At 44.9% G+C, this 17,387-nt stretch overlaps 1 long non-coding RNA gene across 1 annotated transcript in view; it reads left to right on the top strand.

The window, feature by feature from the left end:
• The window catches only part of LOC114219245 (uncharacterized), a 98,865-nt gene that overhangs the window by 32,531 nt on the left and 48,947 nt on the right, over positions 1–17,387 (top strand). The window contains exons 6-7 of the long non-coding RNA XR_003611351.2: positions 818–1,020; positions 11,533–11,661. This is a non-coding gene — a long non-coding RNA (uncharacterized LOC114219245). The remainder of the gene's footprint in view (positions 1–817; positions 1,021–11,532; positions 11,662–17,387) is intronic.

Here is a 17,387-nt window from a genome sequence, read left to right as displayed (position 1 = left end):
CCCCACTCCCCAACCTCCAGAGAGTTATCAGAGTCAGAATAAATGTCTTTCAAGCAGAAGCCCACTCTCTTGACCCTTTGCAGAAAGTCATCTTGCAGTCTCCCCAGTTGGCGACCGACCGAAGGGCCCTGCTACCTCTTGCCCGCTCTCTGCTTGGCCCCTAGGCACTGACTGGTGCTCATGGGATGAAACCAGGGGGCAATTCTCCGCAGCTGTCCCGAGTTGAAGGTTGTTTACGCAGCAGCCTTAGTTGGTGTCCGTGTCTCACCGCAGAGAACAGTGTCAAACCTTCTCCACGATCAAGCTGCCCTCTTTGTAAACGACCAAAACAGTAACTGTGTTCCTGGCCCATTACAGAGGGCCTCGGATGCCTGGTCACCTACTGACCCCGCAGAACAGCAGGTCCCCACCATACGATGCCCCGTGACAGCTTTTGTAGAAAGTGTCCCATTGTGAACGACACAGCCCAGCATCCCCTGTTGGGTTCACAGTGCCCACTCCATAGACTCCCTAACATCCCATAGCTCCCCAGCCCCTGGTGCATCCACCGCACCCACTTAGCCAATCAGCTTCCCTGCCTCTGCCAATCAGCAGCTCAGCCTTCCTGGAGAAAAAGCACACCGCCTCGCCAAATGGTGCCATAGACGATGCATCTCGAGCTACGCTTAGCAGCACCTCAGTCATGGCTGGGTGATTCCCCATCACAGTCCCACCCCTCCCAGACCATCCTCAAGCTCTTTCACTGGCCCTGGGGTTGGTGATCATTCCTATCCTCTCTCCCTAAATCCAGTTCTTTTTTTTTTCCCCCTTTTTAAAGATTTTTTCTTTCATTCATGAGAGAGGCAGAGGGAGAAGCAGGCTCCCCGAGGATCAGGGAGCCCGACGTGGGACTCGATCCCGAGACCCCGGGATCACAACCTGAGCTGAAGGCAGACGCCCAACCAACTGAGCCACCAGGGCACCCCCTAACTCCAGTTCTTGCAGCAGGCTTCTGAATTAATGATTCAGAGCTCCTGGAAGGTAAGGGCTGGGATTTGTTTACATTCGTGGTAATGATATGTTGAATAAATGATGTAAATAAGCAAACAGGATCATGTTTAACCTGGGGAACATGGCACAGTCGGTTAAGTGGCCAACTCCTGGTTTCAGCTGAGGTCAAGATCTCAAGGCCGTCAGATCGAGCCCCGTGTCTGGCTCCACACTCAGCGGGGAGTCTGCTTGAGATTCCCTCTCTCCCTCTTCCTCTGCTCCTCCCACTCATGCTCTCTCTCTCTCTCTCCCTCTCTCTTTCTCCCTCAAATAAATAAATACATCTTTAACAAAACTGTTTAACCTGGGTCTCCACAAACCGAGTCCTCTCTCCTGAGAATCTTAAGGAGAAGGGAGGGAGACAAAGTTAAATTGGACACTAACTGATTTTTTTTCTAAGCCCCGAGATCAGCACAGCCCCGTATATTATCTCATGTAATGCTCACTCAAGTCTGCGAGGTAGATACCATTCTTTCCACTTTTCAGGTACAAAAAAGTGAGTGGTCCAGGTTTGCCTAACTCTGCAGCTCAAGTGTTTCTGCTATCTGACTTCCCACCTGCCCTTCCACCTTCTGCCTTTCTCTCTTCAAATTCTCTAATAACCCAGGGAGCTTACGAACCACTGGTGTCGTGGAAGCTCCTTGGGAGGAGGCACCGTTCGAGTTGGTCTCCGCAGACAGCGAGATGAAGAGATCCCTCAAGCTTTCACACTCTCTGATAATTGGGCAAAGAAGACAGGAGGGGGCTGAGCTGCGTATTAGTTTGAACATATTTGATTTTGATTGCAAGTGACAGATACCCAACTTCAAACAGAGAAAGGAAATTGTGTGTTAAGTACCTAGGACATCTGAGGCACGTTTGTGGGATGTTGGGGTACGGAGCTCCAACAGCGTCACTAGCAGGTGGCCCTCCTCCTCTCCCTGTCTAGATTTTCCTCCCCTCCCCATCCATGTTGGCTTTATCATGGCAAACTGTCTCTACATGGCGGCCACCTCTACATCTCTAGGCTACACTGTCCTCTGGACTCTTACTGCATTGCACCCCCATCCCCCAAACACTGGTCTCTGTCTGAGCTGCTTCAGAGCACAGTCCATAACTTCATCTGTATTCCCCTGGCCAGGCCCAGTGATCACTCACTGAATAGATGAACGACTACAACCCACTGGTGCTCTTCAAGTCCGGACTGGCCAAGTTCACTGCTGGGGGTAAGGGGAGGCAGTAAGAACAGACCTGAGAGGAAGTTTCTCTTTGTGTATCTTTCCACTTAGTTTTTAATTCTAGCACTGCTTGCCTCTGTTCTCCAGTGATTTTTGACAGATCTCTTCCTTCCTTAACCTCCAATCAAGAGTTGGCAAGAGTGGGGCCGGGGGACAGGTAGGGATGGGCCAAGGGGGAGGGGCTGCTGATATTTGCAGCCGTTTTTAGAGGAGAAGCAAATGTTCTAAGATTAGATTGTGGTGATGATTGCACAACTCTGTGGATTGACTAAAAAGCAGTGAATTGTATGCTTTAAATGGGCAAATTGTATGGTATGTGAATTATGTCTCAATAAAGTGGTTTTTAAAAAAATATTTCAAGGGGAAAAAAATCCAGAAAAGGGTAACATTACAACATAGAATAAACAGAAAACCCACTATATATTACCTTTCCCCACATTTACTCTAACTATATTATTTTATTAATAAGACTATCTATGGTTACCATATATTGCTATAATTATGTAAAGGAAAGAAAAGGCAGGGACTTGTGTCTGTTTTCTACATGGTGATCTCAGTACCTAGAACAGTGCCTGGTATATAGTAGGTGTGGTGAGCTGCAGAAAATGGGCACAAATTCTTTGTAGCTCCTCTCCTACCCTGAGTTTGGCCACATGACTTGATTTGGTCAAAGGGACATTAGTGTACATGATGTAAGTATGGCTTTAAAAGTATTAGAACAACAAGGGTGCAGTAGGGACACAGCCTTGAGATAATGATGTGGTGCTAAGACCATCTGGATGGTATATGCAACTGAACCCACTTAAAGCCTCCTGTAAACATTTAAGATTTGGTGACAGGTGTGGAATCCACACGTCTTGCTGACTCTCAAGACAAGCCCCATATGTAAGTTCCTTGCCTGTTTAACCTGCTGCCCACCAGTCTGGAGTGGCCCGCCTCTTCCTCTGGTCTCTTTGGGTCCTCTGTCTCTGAAGGTGCGGCTGGGGGGGGGGGTGTTCAGATTATACTTGGGACGTGCCCCAGGAGCTTAGAAACACCATGTGGATGACTCTGAATCTGACACAGGCAGCCTGACAACTTTCTCCATTCCACTGGGAAGATGAGAATGAGGCTGATCTCCATATGCTCCCAGGCAACAGGAATTAAGCTGCCAGTCTTGCCACTGCTCTTCCTAAGAGGTTCTGAGAGTTGCGATTAAGCGGTGGGACTTAGGATGGCATCAGATGGTTCTAGAACACAATGCACTACCGGCATTTCTGGAAAGGCTCAGGACCACCTACCCAAGGGAAACGGACAGGAGAAGAGCAGAGATATATACTTCGTATCTGGTCCTTTAAATATGGCTGACACACCGTGAACCATGCTGTAGCTGACAAGCTGAGGCCACTTTTTGTCATTGTCCCAGACCACAACAAAGTTTTCAAACCTGATGTTCTCACGTTCATTTTCCCGACCCCTGTGCCACAGCTTTGGGTTGCTTCTTGTCTCTTAAATGAACCATTTGGACTCCCTCCTTGGGTCATAGGCCTTGGGTCACAGGCCTTGACTTTCCACTCAGAACTTGAAACTATTCTTTCTTTGGATTTTGGTGTCTCCCCCCCTGCCCCTGCCAACAAAAAAAACCTCATATAGGAGGAGGGATGAGTTGGTCATCTCATCCCAATTTTCCCAGTTTTAAAATGGGAAGTCTTGATTCCCAGAAAATCCTTCAGTCCTGGACAAACAATCCTGGTTTGTCCTCCTATGTAGGAGCTCTCCAGAAAACCCAGTTGGCCCAGCTGATCCCCCCATAGCCCACAGGCAGCTAGGGAAGCCTACAACGATGCACAGTTCATCTGTAAGATGAGGGATAACAGTAGCATATGTCACTTAGGGTGGCTACAAGAAGTCAGGAAGATGGAACATGCAGGATGCTTACTGCTATATAGTAAGTTGCCAGTAAATATTTATTATTCTTAATGTTAATTGTTGTTATTCTTAATATTAATATTATTATTTAGAAACATATTTGAGAAAAGCTACATTAGCATAATCCTGCAGGAGCATTTAGGAAGTGGTGCTGAAGAACCAATGAAAACTAATGCTAGTTAGAAAACATAGAATGAATAAGATGAGAACTTTGGAGCCATGGAGGTGCCTCGTCTTTACAGCAATAACCAAATTAATAGTATTTGACATGAATTAAATATTGTTCACGTAGCTTTTGGAAAGAGTGCCTGTCCCATATTTAAGATCCTCTAAGGAGTGCTCAAGAAAGGGGGCTGATGACAACACAACACGATTGCATGCAGTAAACTACTGGAGGAAATTTATGAAAAATGTCTTACATATATCTTGCCTTTGGCAGCTAACGACTATTGAGTGCCAACTGATTCAGAATCTCTGAGAGCAGATTCCCAGAAAGCCACATTTTTAACACACTGCCCGGGTGATTCTTACATGCCCTGAAGCTTGAGAAGTCCCCACTAGGACTTTGGCTCCCCGCAGGTGGGAACCATACCTTGTGCCCTCCTTTACTTCCACCCCCAGCCCCCACACGGGTCCTGTGCCCAAAAGGTGCTCCCCAGATCTGTCTTATTTATCAATCTGCCTTTTTGTTTTTGAGGTTAAGGATTTGGTTTGCCACGAGGGTGTTTCTCCAGAATGAGACACCAACACATGTTCTAGTCACTGAGGCGTTTATTTAAACTAGTTTCTCACCCTGGTGGTAATGAGCAGGGCTGAAAATGCTCTGAAAATCAACACATTTCATGAGGAAAGAAACCCATGAAGTCTATGCGGCTAGAGGCTTTGACTAGACGGAAAGAGCACTTTAAAAATAATTGCCTCGCCTGCCATGGAAGGTACACTCTCCTCTCCAACTAATGCCATCTGGTTATCCATGGCGAGACAAAGCCCCTCCCAAGGAATGCCCATGCTGGAAGGAGGACAAGTAATCTAATTCCCCATGACATTTCCATCTCCATTTTAATATGGAAAATCTCGATGAGATGGATTCTACAAGAACAGATTTTCATTATTGAAAAGCCATGTCAGAATAAATTAGCATGAAGAGGAAGTAGGAAAACACTAGATTGGATTATTCAGAACAATTTGATTATCTGCCCATTTAGGAGGTGTTAGAGACTCTAAGTATTGCTCTTTCTGCTAGTGAAAAAGTTACATTATCAGTCTTGCCTGGGTTGTTTATTTGAATGCTTTCCCTGCTCTTTCCAGGTCATTCGGTTATTTTGTATCTTGGATGGATAATGACAGTTAGCAGAGCAGTGGTTAGAAGAGGGATTTACCCTTTGCAGCTTCTGCTCAGCCTCAGAGCCATCACACCTGAACATACATGTGGCAGGACTCTACCTGGAGAATATTGTCAAAGGAGAGGGAGGAGCAAAATGAATAGGCGGACCGGGGCCTTGGGAACTTGTGGGCCAGCCCTGAGCTGTTTCTTTTGTGGGTGAGCCAGGGGGATGGCTCCAGAGACTGCTGGGGGCCTGGGAAGACAGCTGGGGAGGGGGAGATGGCTCCAAGCTAATGTCAGTGTGGCCAGGGCTCACGGATAAACACAGGACTCCAAGGCCTTTCCCCTAAGGCTGCGCAGGCAAGGTCTCCCTTCCCTCTCTCCCCCTCCCCACTAACTTCCATGCCTCCCTCAGGCTGCCTGTGTCAGATTCAGAGTCATCCACTTGGTGTTTCTAAGCATCTGGGGGGCTTCCCAAGTGTAATCTGAAGGCCCCCCTCCCCGTTCTGTAAGCAGAGGACCCACAGAGACCAGAGAAAGTGGCAGGCCACCCCAGACTGGTGGGCAGCAGGTTAAACAGACAAGGGAACATGTATACAGGTCTTAAGAGGCAGCAAAACACATGGATTCCACACCTGCCACCAAATCTAAAAGTTTATATGGAGGCTTTAAGTGGATTCAGTCACATATACTGTCCAGATGGTCTCAGCATCCCATCACTATCTCTGAGCTGTGTCCCTTGGGCCGCCTCTGGGAGTGGGGAAGGCAAGCGGAATGCACATTCCAAGGACAGGCAGGGGGTGGGGAGCCTCCGATGGCCGGGTTCCACCGCACAGGTCAACGGCGGTCACGTCTTCTCCATGACCCCCCCCCCCAACACCAGTATTTCTCGAATACCTGCTATATTCCGGGCTGGGCGTTAGTCCACTCTATGGTCATTGTCTATGTGTAACTGGGTATTAGGAATATACGTGTGAAATGGGAAAAGCAGCCAAGCATTTCCTCTTTGCTTTATGACTCTGTTTTTGCGTCTGAATTCTTGGCTCAAGCTCAGGGACTATGTCTTGTTCCTCCAGCAACTACCTCGGTGCTTGGCACTTGGCGGGCACATAATAAACGTGCAACGAGTGAATAAGCAAGTGGACAGCAGCCTGGTGGCATTGGTCTTCCTGTTCCCATTTTATAGACGAGGAAACTGAAGCTCAGAGTTTAAAGGATGTGCTTGTGGGTCACACAGCTAAGATGGGGACTGCAGAGCCTCACCCTACCTTTGTCTTTCAGCTAAATCCCATGATGGGTGGGACTGAGGGCCAAGCCTCCATGCCCTGTTCTATATCACAAGTCTATGGGCCCCATGCCCCTCTATCAGGGGCCCTACTCGGGGAAATACCTGTTTCTTACTTTCCTTCACCAAGGAGACTCAATTTAGCCCCATCCCTAACTGGTGGCTTTTCTCAAATGACAATCTGGGCTTCCTCATTGTCCTGAGGTTCTTCTGGTCTGAGGGCTTTGCTGGGGCTCGGCTGAACATGGCATGAACACCCCTGCTGCCGCTGCTCCCCGCTGTGGGACCCACAGCTCCAAACACCTGGGCCTCCAGCATCAACAGTGTGGTGCTGGGGCCTCTGCTCTATCCGGTCTCGGAAGGACTGGAGCTCCAATGTTCTCTGGCTTGGGTTTTCTGGCTGCCTAAGACTGTGTTCAGAGAACCATGATGGGTTTATAAAGTGAAAGATGGGGGGACACAATGCTAGAGCAGCTACTAGGCCCATATCATGAAGAATTTTATGTATCATGTTAAGTTAGTCTACTGTCTCCAAAGGCAATGAACTCCCTGGATATCAGCCCCAAATTTCCTAACTCACCATCTATTGGATGGAGGTAAAGCTTCTTCTCCAAACGGAATCATGCTATATGACTACTAATCAATCACAATACCTTTTCCTCCCGGGAGCCCAGGCAGAGAATTGAAATTCTTCTCAATACAGTCTTCTAGGCAGTTACCAACACACCAGATGAAATCGATTTGCCATCCTGATTCCAGGCTCGCCCACCATTTCCGTAAGTGGAGAAAGATTCTGTCATCCAGGCAACCCCAATCCACCCTCCCTACTCCCCTCCATCCCTTGCTCCAGGGATCTCTATACAAACAACCCTTGGGTTAGTCATTCATTCCCCCCTGCTCCCATTGCCCCAGGCTCACCCCAGAGGACAGACCCGCACCCACTCTAAGAACAACAGCATCTGTGGCTTTCTCAGCAGCCCCCAGCAATGGCAAAGCTCTGGGTGGGACACAAGCTTTCCTGCTAAGCTCTCCCAGACTTCCACTAATCAGGGGTCTCATTTTGCTTCCTCCATCAATATCAAAGGGGAATGCCCGTTTTCTGAAGTTGTGGACCGGCAGCACCGAGTCCGTGGCACTACACAGTCACCAACGAGAACAGCTCTCCATTAAATGAAAGCCTATCATTTTGCCCCCAAATTCTGTCGGGGTTCCCTGGTAGTTCCGGTTTCCTTTGTTAGGAGAGAGAGAGAGAGAGAGAGAGAAAATGAGAGAGAGAGAGAAGACGCGGGGCTTGGCGCCTAGCCCAGGGCGGCCAGGGGCTGAGCAGCCCGATGACTGACAGCCTGGAAAGGTGGCGCGGGCTGCCCATTGCTGTCTCTCTCTCCCGGGGCGTGGGGCTGTGGGACCCAGGCTCTGTTACAAATCAGACCAAATGCAGACTGTTGTCACCCATGAGCAGAGGCCGCTGTGTGAGGAATTTTAAAGCAGAGTTTATTCAGTCCCAATTAAATCCCATTTTACAAATTCCGTCCGAGTCCCCAGCAGGAGGAAGCCCATTAAATGTTTTCACACTAAGCCGGCCTAGGCGGCAGTGCTGGGCCATGTGGGTGCGGCCCGGCTCCCCCGCAAGGCCATCGGAGCAGACTTCTGGGCTTTCTCAGCAATGGCAGAAGGATTTATGTGGTATAACTAAGTACCAGGAAGACAAGGTTATTTCTAAGCAGGTATCAGAAAATAAAACGACAGGCATGAAATGGGAAAAATAATCTTTGAAGAGAAGCATTCGAGCGAACCAGGGACTCACAAATCAAAAGAGAAAAGGTTTTTTGCTTTGTCTCTGGTTCTTTAAAGAAGGCCAATTTGCTCCAGTCAGGGGTACCCCGTGAACATTATGGGCTTTCTAATGGCTCGAGATTAAAACAATTTTTAAAAGAACATTACAGATAGAGCTTCCTGGGGTGTCTTTTAGCTACTGAATGGGCCACCAAGAGAATGAGTCCGTTCTTCACTCAACACGTAGCCTAGAACTGGAAATCAGTAGGATATCCTAATGTTAGGATGTCTTCCCTCGAGTCACCTTTTTACCCCCTCAGGCATCCTGGAAGCCCAACATCGGAGCACAGAAACAAATTCTTACTCTTTATTCTTGATTTGGAGTCAGTCCTAAATGCACCCCTGCATTGCTGCCCTGATTTTCTGCCCTCTTAAGGGCATGGCCTCCTTCACATCCCCGCTGAGGCCTCAGGCAGCTTTAAATCTGAGAAACCAGTTCCTGCGCCTCCTCCTTGGGCCTTGCCAGACCTCCAACAGCTCTCTGGAGCCAAAGGGACCTCCTGTGCCCCGGGCCTCATCAGGCTCCAGTCTACCATTGGGGATGCACCATAAGGGCTGAAGAATAGGGTGGGGTGGGGAGACAATTACCACCTCAAGGTTGGTCTATGACACCCCTTTGGCGGGGGGAGGGTCACAGAGGCTGAGTACGGATGGGGGGGCGGGCAGAGGGAGGAGGGGTGCTGACCTTCTGCTCTCTCCCTCCCTTTCATCCTCTCTTCCTTTTTCCTTTCCTTCTTTGTACTTACTTTAAAAGTCTAATTAGGTGAGAGTAAAATAAATGAATTTTGATGCTTTCCATGGCTTTGCAATTAGAGTTTGCAAATTAAGTATTTCAGACTGTTCTTTGCTCTTCTTCCTCCTCCTTTGCCTTGAGAACTTTTCCTGCAAGTTAGACCTCTGACCCCTGGCTGGTGATAGGATCCTTGGACTTGAACCACAGGCCGGTGCTTTATCTCATACTTTGATTGCTAACATAATTTTCCACATATTTTATAGAAACAGAAGTCTTATTGAAACAGGGAAGCAAGTGATGGCTTCTCACCCCACTTCAGAAACAACTATGCTTTGATTACTCATTCAGTTCCCATAGATTTACCATTGGCAAAAGGACACTTTCATTATAAAGAAAAAAATAGAAAAACCGTCTTTTCTGCAACATTGTTTTTTAAAGATTTTATTTATTTGACAGAGAGAGATAGTGAGAGCAGGAACACAAGCAGGGGGAGTGGGAGAGGGAGAAGCAGACTTCCCGCAGAGCAGGGAGCCCGATGTGGGGCTTGATCCCAGGACCCTGGGATCATGACCTGAGCCAAAGGCAGACACTTAACAACTGAGCCACCCAGGTGCCCCTGCAACATCTCTTTCTGGAACCAGTGAAGCCCCGGGTAGAACTCTTGAAAGTTAAATGAGAACAATGTAGCAGCCTTTCATCCTTATGTAGATTTAAAAGACAAGGGAATAAAAAGTGCATTTATTAGAGGAAAGCTGAACACCTGTCTTCTCTACATTTATGTTTTGTGCTCAAACAGGAGATCTGGGGTTCCCTCAGCTGGCAGACTTCCTGGAGACCTTCCAGCCCAGGTACATGAATACAGAAATTCTCAACAGCACTGAGCCAGCAAGATTGAGTCTGAGGGCAAAGCCTAGGATGGTTGGAAGCCAGGGGCTGGCCCAGGTTGAGAAAGGCAGGCATGCCAAGACCAGTGGCAGAAATAAACTATCCAAGGAAAGAATGAAAGTCAGGGAGCGATCAGAAACTGGGAAAGGGGGAGGAATTAGTAGGCCTATAGAATAAGACCATGCAGTGAAAGGCCTGTAAGGGTCCAGCTGGTAACTAAAATGAGGTCAGAGAGTAAGGTGTAATAGGGAGTGGTGGCAACTGTGTCAAACTAGAAGCTAAGTGCCTCTGTCTGAAGGATCCTCAGATCCAGTGACTTGTGGCCATGAAGGCATGCAGGCCCAGTATTACCAGATCTTCCCATTTTTAAAGAAAAGCACACAATCTTGATTTTTACTTGAAACATCCCATTTTAAAACATTAGACAAGCCAACAAAATATGGGTGGGTTGGGAATTATATGACAACTTCTATGGCCTGTATAAAATCACATGTCAAGGCAAAATTTAGTTGGAGAAATGAGAGAAGCAGACACAGAGCGGGCACAGATGGGCATAGCTAGGGCTCCGGGAAGGGGTGAGGTCAGAGGGAAAAGGGCTAGCTTTATGGGAGGCACACAGAGCATGGCCACAGGCTCTCTGCACTGCCAGGGGGCTTCATGGCGCCGATCCCTCTCTGCTTCTGAAGGACAGAGCAGCAACCCCAGCACCAGTGTGAAAGCTAGGCCGTCACACCAGCCTAAAATCTCCTATGGGATCTGGACCCCTAGACTCTGGCACCATCTCCTGTTGCTCTCTCTTCCTTTCTCCTATTCCAGCCACCAGGGCCTCTGTGTTCCTTGGAGGCACCAGGGACACCCTTCCTGTAGGGCCTCTGCATGGCTGTTCCTTCTGCTTAGAACATTCTTCCTTCCCATCTCCACATGGCAGATTCCCCACCTCCTTCCAGTCTTTGCTCAGTGTCATCTTCTGACCTCTCTATGCTAAAATTCAACCTACAACTGCACCTGGTTAGCTTCTCAGTGCTTATTTTCTTTTTTCCAAATCAATTACCACCTTCCAAATACTATGCAATTTACTTGTTATTTCTTGTGTCTCATGCAACTAGAATGTAAGCTCCTCCAAGGTGAAGATTTTTGTTTGTTTTGTTCATTGATGTATTGCTGGAACATAGTTGTTCACATTAGGAGGCACCCAATAAATATTTACAAAAAGCAAATATGAATTCATATTTCTTCCTGCTGTCACATAGCTCTGGAGATGTGATTTCAAGGAGCTTCTCTTCCCTTCCATATTTCATTCCTCCTCTGTCTTTCCCAGAATTCAAGTCAACAAATGTTTGTTGAGCAACCATGCTGCGCCAAGCCTCAGACCGAGCTCTGAGAGCACAGGAACAAGGAGAAACAGTGTCTACCCTCGAGGAGCTTATCATCTAAGAGGAGATGCATGGTAAGAATTTTTTTTTAAGATTTTATTTATTTATTTGAGAGAGAGTGCACACGAGAGAGCTCGAGAGAGAGAGCATGAGAGAGCTCGAGAGAGCATGAGAGCGAGAGAGAACATGAGCTGGGCAGGGAGGGGGAAGGGCAGAGGGAGAGGGAGAAGAAGAAGGGAGAAGAAGACTCCCCACTGAACGGGGAGCCTGACAATCCCAGGACCCTGGGATCATGACCTGTAAGGATTATTACAGGGGATGTCCAAGGTGCTGTGGGGATACAGAGGAGGGCCACTTGCACTGGCCTTAAAAGATGTGTAGGGTTTAGTGGAAGAAGAGGGCATCACAGCATCAAGGGAGGTGGGGCCAGGCAAGGAGTAAGAGCAAGTCAATAGGAAAGATGGAAGGATGGTATGAACTTAATTTGGTGGGGTATTTAAAATGAAGTACTTATAGGACATTGGCTGATGCCCCCGTGGAAATATGTTCACTGATATTTTGATGCTTCTATGACTTTGCAATTAAAGTTAGCAAATTAAATATTTCAGACTCTTCTTTGCTCTTCCTCCTCCTCCTCTGCCTTGAGAACTGTTCCTGCAAGTTAGACCTCTGACCCCTGGCTGGCGATAGGATCCTCAGATTTGAACTGCAAGGCCTGTGCCAAAGCACAAATCTCCTACTTTGATTGCCAACATAATTTTCCACTTATTTTATAGAAACAGAAGTTTTATTGAAACAGGGAAGCAAGTGATGTGAACAAAACATTATTTCTATATGTTATTTGTACTGTGACACCTTAAAAACAAAACAAAATGAACCCTTATATACACACTAAGTATGTACTTTTGCCACAGTTATCAAGGATTCTGACCTCATTGCATCAAAACCCTGAAGGTCTTTTTTTTTTTTTTTCTTGAAATTAACTTCACCATACAGCAGCTGCTCTCAATCCTTTTCAATGGAATATGTGAGTTCGCCTTTCTACAGTTTCCTGGGTTGTTTTTCCTATATGGCAGGAATGAAAAATTAAACTATCACGTGGAGTGGGGATGCTTCTGGAAGTGGGAGGGTCCCTCTGACTTCTAATCTCTCAAACTCCCTGTATAAATGGAAATGATTATCCCCTTGACTCCTGAAGCAGAGTGAGGCATGTTCCCTTGCAAGAGGGATATCAAATGTTCTAAATGTGACTTGAACCAATGTAAGAATAGTACTTCTCAGGAACAACTTGAGCTCTTAAAATGGCATCTTTAAAAAAGCCTCCTGTTACAAATTCAGACTTATGCTGAGTATAGCCTTTTAACCCAAAACCTTAAATACAGATCTAAAAATGGATTCATTTTTTTCACCCATAAGAAGCAAATATTTAATGAGTGCCTCATTATATAGGCATGCGTTCTACTAGGTGCTAGATATACAGAATGAATAAGATATAGCCCTTTTAAAATAAGTGTTTAGTTTATAAATCAGGTAGCTACAGATTCATATATAATGTATATTTCTATATACACAGTATATATATATTTATATATGATCAAAATTGTTGCATTATAGATACAAAGAAAATCATGTGGACATAGATGAAAGTACAAAGCTTAAAAACAAACTTTTACAATTTTTCTAATTAAAACAGGAAACATTTTATATATACACAGAACTTCTGAGAAAATATCTGAAGTGAACCATATTTTTGTAAACATGGGGTAAATATGAATTTTTAACCCCACATTCTACAGAAAGACATGTGAAAGCAGGATATAGAAAATAAATATAAACAAAAAAAAAGCCTTCTAAGGAGGAAAACTCATGCTAGTTATAATTAACACAGAAATTATTGTTTTTCCTCCTCAATCCAATACTGAAGCCATAGTACTCCCGGGGAAAAAGTTATTTTATAGTTGGAGTTTTTATACTGGATATTCACATGATGTACAGATAAGTAAAATAGCCGAGAGGTACCTCAAAAGCTAGAATTAATCTGCAGTTGGTGGCAACTTTAATTCTTTGAAGAATTAAACTTTAAGCAATTGAACTGAACTTTAAGCAATTGCAGAGAGTGAGCCAGCAAGCAGTGGATTGACTGTGGTACCAGGCTGTGGCTGGCGTCCTTGAAAGTGTGTAGAATCAGCATGGGGTCAGTGAACTGGACAGAGGCAGGAGTGACAAAGGCGGTTCTGGACCCACACCAGAAAATATCAGATTTCTCAGACTCTAAAACATCTTCAATTATAAAATACCACCAATTTACAAACAGCTCAGGGAAAACAAACACTACATTAAAGAATACACATTTTTACATTTCTACTCATCTTTAGCTGTATAATTATGCACTACTTTCCTTTTTTAGTAAAATAATCAAATCTTGAGTCTAAGCTGTCTTCAAACATCAGAGTTCAAATTTTTTTCTGATTTTTTTTTTTTGGCCAATAGCAGCTATGCTTACCATCACATGATATGTTGATTTTTCACAAATTGTGTGTTTGACTTCTTTGGCAACTTTATTACTTTCAGGATTGGCAATATAATTTTGAATCATATATAAAAAAAGAAAACTCCATCTGCATTTCCTACTTGGCTACCACAGTCTTTCCCACCACCCCCCCCAACTGGATTGCCAAAAATTAAACTGGTATTGTTGAGTAGAGAGATTTAAATCAGGTTGACTGAAAGTTTTTTTCCTGTACTGAAAATATACAGCTTAAATAAAGCTCCCTCATGACTAAGCAGTAACTGAAAACCCCTTTTCTGAGCATGCATGTGGGATACCACTAAGACGTGCTTAAATACGCATTATTTGTTATTCAAGACAAAGCACAACTTGACATCTGATTTCTATGAGCCACTCTACTGCATTCTTCCTTCTAAAGTAGATGAAAACTATTTTGCATCTCCTGTGTGCCAGGCATTGGGCTGATCCACCCTAATCACCAATTTCATTTATTCTTTACAATGTTGCTGAAAGGTATCATTATACTCTTTCTGCAGTTGGAGAAATGGAGGGTCAAGCAGTTATATAATTTCTTTGAAGTCATATAGACAGTAAGAGTGGAAACATGGATTTGACTGATTCTGAAGTCCATGAGGTCAAAGAAATCTTCAGCTGTGGTTTTCTCCCTCTGCAATCAAATGAAGAATGGGTCCTGGGAACTTTCCAAATCAGTACCATGCCATTGACAACCATTCTATACTTCTTCTCTACCCTAATGTATCTTGATCAGTCCACCCACCTGGTGCCCTGACATAGGAACCATCTGACCCAATGCCTTGTCCCTCTACTTTTCGTTGGCCTCAGGCGTGGATTTTCCATCCGTAAAGGTCCTTGAAGTCTTTCCTGACTGCACCTTCTAGCAATCATTCATTTTTTTCTTCTTTATAACCAAATACATTTTTGATCCACTCTTATGGCATTTATATTCTAGCTTGCATCATAGAATTGTCTTATTTTCTTCCCATAGTTTGGCCATGAGACCAGTGCACATGGCTTTGTAGACCCTTCAAAGAGGGTCAGAAGTACCGACGGCATGACCAGTCTTTCTTCCTAGACACAACATTCAAGTCACACGAGTGACTGGATGATTAGTCTGCTCACAACACCTCCTTCCAGAGCTGCTATGGCTTATTAATTTGTGTACTTCCAGCTAACACTACCCCAGTTAATACCCAGAACTATGGGCCATTCAAAAGAATTTTTAGGAAATCCTTCTGTGTAACAATAAATAATACAAGATATATTCCACAGATGTACTATACTTTATATGTGTAACTTATACTTGTAACTTATATTTTGTGACTCCAAGCTGGTGCTTTACCCTGCCTCTCTGAACATCTTGGTTCTAGAATTACATGAAGGGAAAGGAAAATGATCTTTTCTAGCTAAATTTACACTAATCAAAAGAGAAGCAGTATTAAGCCTCAAACCAAAGGGGAAAGCAAAAAATGACTCCAGACCTTAGATAAGGAAATGCTTGTGTTACAGATGACTTCTAGCCAAATGAATTAAAGGGAGCAGAGGAAGGCTTAAAAGCTTCTGTCAGGTGGGTTGGCTTAACTAGCATGAAATCTTCTTAAAATCCCAACCCTTCCCACATTTCTACCTCAAGCATTTCAGCCTGTGCCCTTCAAGGTGACAGAACATCAAAGCTGTGTCTTTGCTGTTTACTATCCTTTTTCTGTGTATCTTGACCCATCTTTTATCACTTCCACAAACCACTGTTCAGTCCTGATGCTCCAATCTGTTGAAGCCAACTTTATCATCAAAAAATCATACAACTACCATTGATACCAAGACCCATGTTAGTAGCTATTTCTTGGGAAGTGTTAAGGTCAAAAGAATGGATATGATAGGTCACCTCAAAGCTTAGGAACATCTCCAAATGCATGGAAGTTGGCAGTAAAGAAGCCTGTTTAAATTAGTTTTAATACCTACATGACCAGATTTATTTTGACACAATACTACCCTGCCCCACACCCACCCAGCTTTTGTTGCTCTTGTTCTAGTTAAGGGAATTAGCCTTCTCTAGAACACACTTAGAAAACGTTATGTCCCCTTCTGGTCCATGGCTCTAGCCCTTCTCACGTTCTTAATTTTCTGGGAAGTCTTACTCCGGAGATCTCACTGCACTACCCTCTCCTAAACAAGTTCTATTTTAAGAAATACAGTTTTTCAACAAAAATATAGTCAGGATATGGACTCCAAGAGTCTCTGCCAAGTGCAGTCATCTCATTAAGCCTTGACAGTGCTGGAGAAAGTGGCACTCTAAAATTTCCATTTAAAATTAAAACTCCAAAAATATTTCAGGTAAGAGTAGGTGGCTTTTTGTTTTGTGCAATAGCTCCTTATGAAAAACTATTTATAGGTGGACCATTTTGCCACGGACCAAACATAGACCTGTTTGCCATATTTTATTTAAGTAGATTTTTGTTTTTTTCTCTCACCAGCAAACTTTGCTCTTTTGGAAATGTTATATGATATTTAGAATAATTTACATCAGAGAAAAATGTCTTGTTTGAAGAACCTTAAGTGGATTCTCGTTTCACAATATGTCTGCCTATCTATTCCTAAAAGCTCAAAGGAATCTGGCCACAGCTCCATCCAGAGCCTACAGAGGAGGTTGTAACCTTAAATATTCATTTATTCAGTCAGTAAATATTTATGGAGCACGTACTTTGTGCCAGACTCTGTTCATGATGCTGGGGATAACGGGTGAACAATGACAGAAAAGGTCTATGACCTCTTGGATCTTATACTTTGGTGGAAAGGAATAGAAATTAAATAAATAAATGAAAGCATCTCAGAGAGTCATAAGTTCTCTGAAGGAAATAAAGCAGGTTAACAGAAAGAAGGTGACTTGTGGAAGCAGGAGAAGAGAGGTCTCTCTGAGGAGGTGATGCTCGAACCGAAACCTGAATGAACTGAACAAACTGGATTTGAGTAAGGGGAGAAGATTATAGACAGAAGGAACAGCAGGTGCAAGAGCCCTGAGGTGGGAGCAAGCTTGGCACTTTCCAGGTACAGAAAGAATATGTAGATGGAACAAGGTGGGGAGTGCCTGGGTGGGAAGTTAGAGAGGTGGTCAGGGACCAAACCAGGTAGGGTCTTGAAGGCTAGGGAAGTACTGCATTTTACTCCGGGGGCATTGAGAAGCCATTGGTCGGCTGCCTCTGGGGAGTGATATTAGCTGGTTTATATACCACCAGTCTACACCAGCACTGAAGCAACTTTTTGCAGCATTTTATTTAG

The sequence above is a fragment of the Eumetopias jubatus genome, unplaced genomic scaffold, assembly GCF_037043125.1.
Source record: "Eumetopias jubatus isolate StellerSeaLion01/CBP00866 unplaced genomic scaffold, mEumJub1_p1.0 scaffold_13, whole genome shotgun sequence".
Lineage (NCBI taxonomy): Eukaryota > Metazoa > Chordata > Mammalia > Carnivora > Otariidae > Eumetopias > Eumetopias jubatus.
This window is presented reverse-complemented; position numbering and strand designations above follow the sequence as displayed.